The 7,839-nt window shown below is 37.4% G+C and overlaps 1 long non-coding RNA gene across 4 annotated transcripts; it reads right to left on the bottom strand.

Moving 5' to 3' along the window:
- Positions 1-324: 324 nt before the first annotated feature.
- On the bottom strand, positions 325-3,800 carry LOC136264016 (uncharacterized). Of its 4 annotated transcripts, XR_010704935.1 has the most exons (6): positions 3,567-3,800; positions 1,455-1,520; positions 1,279-1,372; positions 1,134-1,183; positions 977-1,086; positions 325-604 (listed from the first exon to the last, which is right to left on the bottom strand). It is a non-coding gene; the product is annotated as an uncharacterized lncRNA (long non-coding RNA). The 4 variants fall into 4 exon arrangements; XR_010704934.1 differs by having other exon boundaries at positions 977-1,183; XR_010704936.1 differs by having other exon boundaries at positions 977-1,183; positions 3,571-3,800.
- Between the last annotated feature and the right edge of the window lie 4,039 nt (positions 3,801-7,839).

Raw genomic sequence — 7,839 nt, 5'->3', positions numbered from 1 at the left:
GAATATGTGGGATTTGACACAGCCGAATGTCAAATGCCCCATAGTAGGGCAAACCTATTGTGTCAAATCCCCACCGTTGGCCCCAGTTGCAACGCGGGATTTGACATAGCGAAGGAAGTTATAACAAAAAAATATTTGGGTGCATACTGAACAATCGTCAAATGCCCCATAGTGGGACAGCAGTTTCGTGTCAATTCCCCCTGTAAATCCCCACTTACGCCCGAGGGGGGGTGGTGGGGCAATACATTGATAGGTGCATTATGATACAAGAAATATTTTGTAAGTTCACAAACCACATTCCAGACAAAAATTTGTTGCCCTACATTACATACATAATGAAAGCCACAACACAAGCTCCGCCTTACACTGATGGTGCTTTGTGGAAGTGTGAAACTGCCGTGGAAGTGTGAACTGCCGTGACAGCTACTAATAAGGCAATTCTAATTGTGGATAAGATGGCTGCAGAATTCATGAAAATTTCTTGCAGTAGAGTAAACATGTAACAGTGCTATTATAACACATAACAAAAATTTAATAAACATCAGTTTAACACCAAGTGATTATTTCTTAGATGTCTTCATGATGACACAAGATTAAGTGAGCCCTGTAAAAGAACAAGTATGCAGGCACTGAATTAAACATTAAAAATTATATTCAAGGCTATAGGTGAATCTGGTGTACCAGAGGTAACGTAAATGTGTTTTGGTGCCTAAGTATGTAAACATGAATACGAGGAGACCTGTCAAACAACAAGTGGCCACCAAACAGAATGTACAACATGTTAAATATATTTTGTAGCTATACAACAGGAAACTCAGGATTGCAATTGTTGCAATTCCCACTTTTAAGCTAAGCAAATACCTGATATATTGTTTAACCCATTTTACAACCAATGCCTGATCTTAAGTAACATTAAGTTACACTTGTGCATAAAAGTACAACTTACAAAGCAATTGCTGTGAGCTTGTGCACATACCTTAAGTCAAAGCTGCTAATCAGACAACTGGCCAATTATCGCTAGGGCTGAGCTTGTGGTCACCACAAAACACATCTTGCTTGGTATTCTGACAACACAAGAGACCAGTCCTGTAAAACAACAAGCAAGCATTTTCCCCTGGTCAAACGTGACTTACCATGACTACATCTGACTGCTAGTACGTGAACTGTTATGACCAGATGGCGCCTGCAAAACCGACGGTGTCATTAATACGTACAATACACCAAAAAATCTGGGTACTAGGAAAACATTAATACTATACGCACAACACGTAAACTGACCTGGGTATTAGTTTGTTACCATCATATGAGATAGTACAATATCAACTAATCATGTAGAAATTCATGACACCTTTTGACGTCACAATATTGAGCACTACAAAAAGAAAACACCATATAATTCCTCGAGTTCTGTATGTAAACTGATCTGAAATTCACAATACTAATAAGTGTCCTACCTGGTCCAGAGTTAAGTATCACAACCACATCCACTGTTGGTGGGTAAATCACTATGACTAGATTGCCTGTAAAAACAGATAGGTGAGCATTAAATGTAATACACTTAAATTTGTTACTTTTTACACAAAATAAACATTTGGGGATTTTATTCGTTTAAACAGTTGACATTGTTACACAGAGACCTGAATAGACAGGCATATCAAGAAGTTTGCGGACATTTGCTATATTTTTGTTCATGGCAAAAATTCCATCTGGAACAGGCATGTCCAATACATTTCAATTGAATAATTATTAAAAATTTAATTAATTATCGTTTACCGCCTATCTCGAGTCTGTTTAGTAACTTTCTGAATTTGATACATGTAGAGCAACTCTCTGCAAGTACAATGATGCTAAACGAAGTCCAATTCACAGAAATTTTGGCTCGTCAAAATGGCCTAAACTGACCAGATTTCCCATACATTTTGTATTGAGTGTTTTGGAGTCATGCAATAAAAGGCATAATAACTAGTGCCAGGGGCATAGCCAGGATTTTTTGAAGGGGGGTTCCAGCACCAGCATTGAGTTACTAGGAGCAGGGGTCTGGGGGTGCAGCCCCCAGCTGCTGAGAGACTTTCAATATTTTAATAAATCAAAACTTAGCAAATTGCTATATTTTATGCAAAAAAGTACATTAATTATGATGCATTAAGTGCCCCTGGGATGAAGGTAGTACTAGATAAAGTCACCTAGTGGAAACAGACAGCATAACACATAGAGACACATATAGTAATCTGTAAGTGATGGTTATATCTCACTGTGGTATAGGGGCCATGAATCCACTGATACAAATGACAATCAAAACAATATAACTATACAAATATGCATAGCATGAATTCATTTTGCATAACACAAGTGATAAATTACTGGAGCTCTATATCTTTAAACACTGCACACCAAAGCTATAGCAGTATAAGGTCATGCTAAGTTTTACATTTAATGTTGGAATGTCTGAAAAACTTCATATGGACATGGATATTTACATGCATGTTCTATTAGAGTATACCTGACTGCTCTATTAGAGTATATACCTGACTGCTCTATTAGAGTATATCGCTCTTTTGAAGAGGGCTCATGTTACCTCTGTAAATCCTTCCCTGAGAGATAAATGTAAGTTTTATCAATTGTTGTGCTGTGCCATTACACTATATTGCTCACTCATTTTGTCCTGCCACACTAAATGGTGTTAGGATCCTGCTTGCAGAAGTCTAAATTTTACAGGGGGGGTACCTGAACCCCCCGGAACCCCCCCTCCCTACGCCCCTGAGTGCTGAAACGAGTAGCAATTTTTACTATTCGAATAGTTGTGAACAAAATGACCGAATATTCGATTATTCTTTAAGCTTATACTTCTATTGAATAAGTACTGAAACCTTTTGTTAGGGAGCAAGGTAAAGCCTAAGAGCTATTTCTATCCAGCCTAAGAGCTATTTCTATCTTTTCTAAATTAGAATTTTTACGGCATAGATACATCACTTCATTCACAATCTTAAGTTTCAATGCTGGCTTTTCCATCTGAATACAGTGTACAAAGTGCTAACGATTATTCGAATAGTGTGGTAACGAATTGAATAGTGTCATACCAACCGAATAGTCAAATAACCGAGTAATCGTTTCAGCACTAATAATAACCCATGACACGTGATAGATACCTCAGATTCGAACCAGATTTGAAAATAGCAGTGAATAGCGATTAAGATGAGCTATAGCAGAAGGAAATTTAAGCTTGTCATTTTAAGGTTGAAAATCACTTTTTCTATGGCAAATTGAATGCCGGATATTTGGAAAGGAACGCTCTGATTTATTTCGATGTCATGACAGCCATTGTTAACCTTCACTACATAGTGTTACAATGAAACAAAAGCACTGTGAATTAGTTCTGCAGGTTAGTTTGTGAAAATTACAGTGTTCCGTGATTAAGCTAAATAATGTCTGTGCCATGCAGCAAATTAAACTTCTTCATATGTTTCACTGTACATAAATTCATGATCAGTAATTTAGACCAGAACATGTAACTCATGATGGGTATACCTTTTCATACAAACATTGATATCTGACACAGATTCGCTTACTGACTTTCACCTGCAGCCAAAGTTCCAAGACTTCTAATGATGATGTAAGTGGAAAATGACAAGATACCCACGGTTTTTTGGTAATTGGTCCGTACACCTTGTCAACAATCTCGCCATGAGATAATACGAGCTAGTGGAGCTACCAGGAGTTTTCGCCTGGCGGGTCACTAAAATACCGTAAATTCGGTTAATCAGTGCGTGTCGATGATCTAATCAGTTTCGTTAACCTCCACTCCAGACCAGCGGCGGAGGAAGTAGTTGATATGAGGGGGGGGGCTGGGCTAACCCAGACTTATTTCTATAGTTTGGTAAGGTGAGACCAAAAAAAAAAAAAAAAGGTCACAACCAACTGGCAATAGCTTTCCACCTCACCAGCTACCATTTCTAGCTGATAAACTACATAAAAATCCTTACATAGCTCGCTACACACTGACTACTTTATTAGAGTGACTGCTCTATTAGAGTATCTCGATCTTTATCACGGTTTTCAGCCCCACTCCAAGAAAGATAATTTCGTTGTGATATCATTCTGAGGGGGGCTTTAGCCCCCTAGCCCCCCCCCCCCCCCCCCCCCCCCCCCTTTCCGCCGCCTATGCTCCAGACTTTTATTCTTTCATACTTCAGCAATGGTGTACGGCCTCTGCATTAAAGTACACCTCACCATGAAATTAAATCCAGTTACAATAAGACTTAATGTAGTCTCGTTACTTCTCTCTCACTCTCCTTCTTTTGGACTGCCATTTTAAACAACATTAGTTCAATTTTAACGAGAATTTTAATTAAAACCGCATATCACGTGTGTCCGCTTGGGACATTCCAAGGGACTTCACCTAAATAGATCACATGATAATTGTCAGTCTTGTGTGGTACTTGTCCTTAGTCATAGCACAGCAATGCGGTACGTGTGTACTATATCCTAGCTATATATAGGGTTGTTTGTGTGCTGCTAATTTTTTGTGATGATGCATATGGTCGCATAGAACGCGTGATGGTAGGGCAAATGCCCACCCCTAGCTATGCCTATGGCATTAACTAGCTTTTTTTTATAGCTACTCTATTATATGTTACTGATACATCAGGGGCACCAGAGTAAAGTGAAAGTGGTAGCTAAGACTAAGTCAACTGGTCTATATAGTCTGGGCCTCTGGGGCATACTCCCTCAGAAAATTTTAATTAAGTATACTGCAACTTTTAGTCCTTCAGTGACCAAATTCGCTTCATCAAGATTGAAAGTTTAATTCCAGTCAAAAAGGCTAGGATCTCAATGCACTGGTTGTATCTGCTGTATTGGCTCTGATGCCCTATATTTACATTGTCCAAAAGATGGTTAGAGTCCCATATTAAAATGAACTCTTGTTATATGCTTCCATGGACTCTTGATAATAATGGCTATACTGATGTATTTAGCTTTCAGGTTGCGTATACAAGGTATTCTTTCATCTGCCAGTATAAATTGCTATTCCATGCACTATGAGGCCTAAGGCTCTATAGCTACACACTAAGAATCATCTACACAATGATAAGATAATTGCCAGAGCAGAGTTCATGGTTATAGTATCAGCAAAGAGTTTTAAATATTAATTGAGATGTTTTATTTAAGTGCATTTTGACTGTTCCTCCTATAATTATTGTTCAGTTATCGGATGTCTTGTTGGTTTCCCTCCATCCTCTTTACTGATCCCTCTTTATTGATTCTATATGACTAGAAAATCTGTACATCTTGTCAATCCAGTTACAGCAGTTGATCTAAATATGATGATGATGCAGTTATTGAGACGAAGAGATGCATAGTGTTTCCCTACAGTGCCACAACATGCAAACACTTGAAATGTAATCTGAGACTTATGTGTATATAGCTGCAGTGAACTAAGTAAGATCACTATAGCTGCTGGTAAGCATTGCGTCATATTACCATCCATCAGTGCTTGTGCAATAAATTGTCTGTATTATGAATTCAGTCAAAATTATGTATAGCTAGCTGTGTAGTAATTTATTAGGCACCCAGTTAATGCTTAAGTGTGAGCATAAGATGCCTGAAGTATTTACCACAGATATATTTTGTAAATAATATTATAAAAAAAGATAAATATACTCTAATAGAACAGTCAATGGCCAGCTGTGTAATAATTGTGAACTAATTAGGCACTTGCTAAGTATGAGCATAATCTAAAAGCATTTACCACAGATGAGATATTGTAAAAATTTGATGAATTCCACAGTAAACATAGATCTATACTCTAATAGAACAGTCTGTCTATTCTACACTGTATATTCATACTTCCAAATTTACAGTGTGAACAGTGTCTGTAATGTGCATGCCTTTGTCAAACACAATGACAGGTGCACATGTTTGACTCTCCAAGGTAATAATATTATTCCAAATATCAGTCATCTAAATGTTACCATTTTAACAATTTTGTTGTTCCACCAGTGAGACTATCACTATAACAAAAATGAGTGATATCCACCCCAAAAACACCTTCACTGTAAAAAAAAAAGCGCGTCCAAGAAACTACAAGTACCTGTAATCTAATATAATTAAAAACAGTTCAGTTGTAGGGAAAGACTTCAAGAAAGTAAAAATAACTGGTAACTTAAAGAGCTGATATCTGGAGCGGCCAAGAATCAATCTTAATCCAACTACTTATACAATTTTTTTTTAATCCATGCAAAAACACCTAGCATTGGCTGTAAAAAAAGTGCACCCATGAAAGTAACTGGCAATTGAAATAGCTGATATCTGAAGCAGCCAAGAATAAATGCTGATATACAACTAATTGGAATTAACAAAAAGTTTAACATTGAACCTTTATCTTTCAGCTGTGTTCTACATTCGCTCTTGCTGCATCATAAATTGATTTCTTTTAACTCTAATTAGCTGGTAATTTGGCCGCCTTTTTTAATATTCAGTGTATAGAGCAAAAAAAGGGGGCCAAATTACCAGCCAATTAGAGTTAAAAGAAATCAATTTATGATGCAGCAAGAGTGAATGTAGAACACAGCTGAAAGATAAAGGTTCAATGTTAAACTTTTTGTTAATTTCAATTAGTTGTATATCAGCATTCATTCTTGGCCGCTTCAGATATCAGCTATTTCAATTGCCAGTTACTTTCATGGGTGCACTTTTTTTACAGCCAATGCTAGGTGTTTTTGCACGGATTAAAAAAAAATTGTATAAGTAGTTGGATTAAGATTGATTCTTGGCTGCTCCAGATATCAGCTCTTTAAGTTACCAGTTATTTTTACTTTCATGAAGTCTTCCCTACAACTGAGCTGTTTTTAATTATATTAGATTACAGGTACTTGTAGTTTCTTGGACGCGCTTTTTTTTTTTACAGTGAAGGTGTTTTTGGGGTGGATATCAAGACTTACGGTAGTGAGTCGCACGGCCAAGAAACTACAAAGCGCACACCCAATTAAAAGATGCGCAGCCACTACTGTGAGTTATTTACGTGTAGGGCCGGTTTCACAATATTAGTCCTAAATTACGCAACATCTCTCAATAGATTTGTATTGCATTACGTGATAAAAAAATCTTCAGGAGTCGTTATCATCATCATAGTTTTCTTGCGACCTCGCTAAAATAAAAAAGTAACCATCGCAAAATAAAAATAGGCGTATTTCACTTTATTTCTCTACCTTATGTTACAACTACTGTCACGATATACCAGTCAACCAGTCAACATAGCCATGTTTGTATAGTCCATCTAGCACTGACATTATCCAATCCTGGTTTGCCTATACGCGTATTTTCTTCAATCAACCTCTAATCCCTACAATAACTTTTAAAGACACGACGTGGACACAAACTCTAATGCCTGATAAACAAGTTGTGACAGCGTGCTGAACCGTAAGTTCCCTAGGGATGGCGTTTTAAGCAGAAATCTTTTAAATTCCATTTAGTACCACACCCCATGCGAGCGTTTATAAATCGCCAGTTGTCTTATGGTTTGAAAAACAAAATCACTAGCGAAGGTGCTTTAAGCATACTCTTCAATTTTCTATTTACATGTAATTTTTAATAGATTAACCACAAAGGCCGGTAAGGTGAATACAAAAGGTAACAAGCCTTTAGGGGTTACCACCTCTATGTAGTGTGTACCATGTAGCTTGTGTTGTGGCTTTCATTAAGTATTATGCACACACAAATGGTGCAACAAAATTTTGTAATGGATTGCTCGAATGTGGTTGGTGGTGTTGTGGCTCGAATGTGGTTCGTGGTTTGCCAGTGACCATGTATGAGTTGGGGTTGTTTCAAACAAAACATACACAA

This window comes from Dysidea avara, chromosome 8 (genome assembly GCF_963678975.1).
Source record: "Dysidea avara chromosome 8, odDysAvar1.4, whole genome shotgun sequence".
NCBI classification, from domain to species: Eukaryota; Metazoa; Porifera; class Demospongiae; order Dictyoceratida; family Dysideidae; genus Dysidea; species Dysidea avara.
This window is presented reverse-complemented; position numbering and strand designations above follow the sequence as displayed.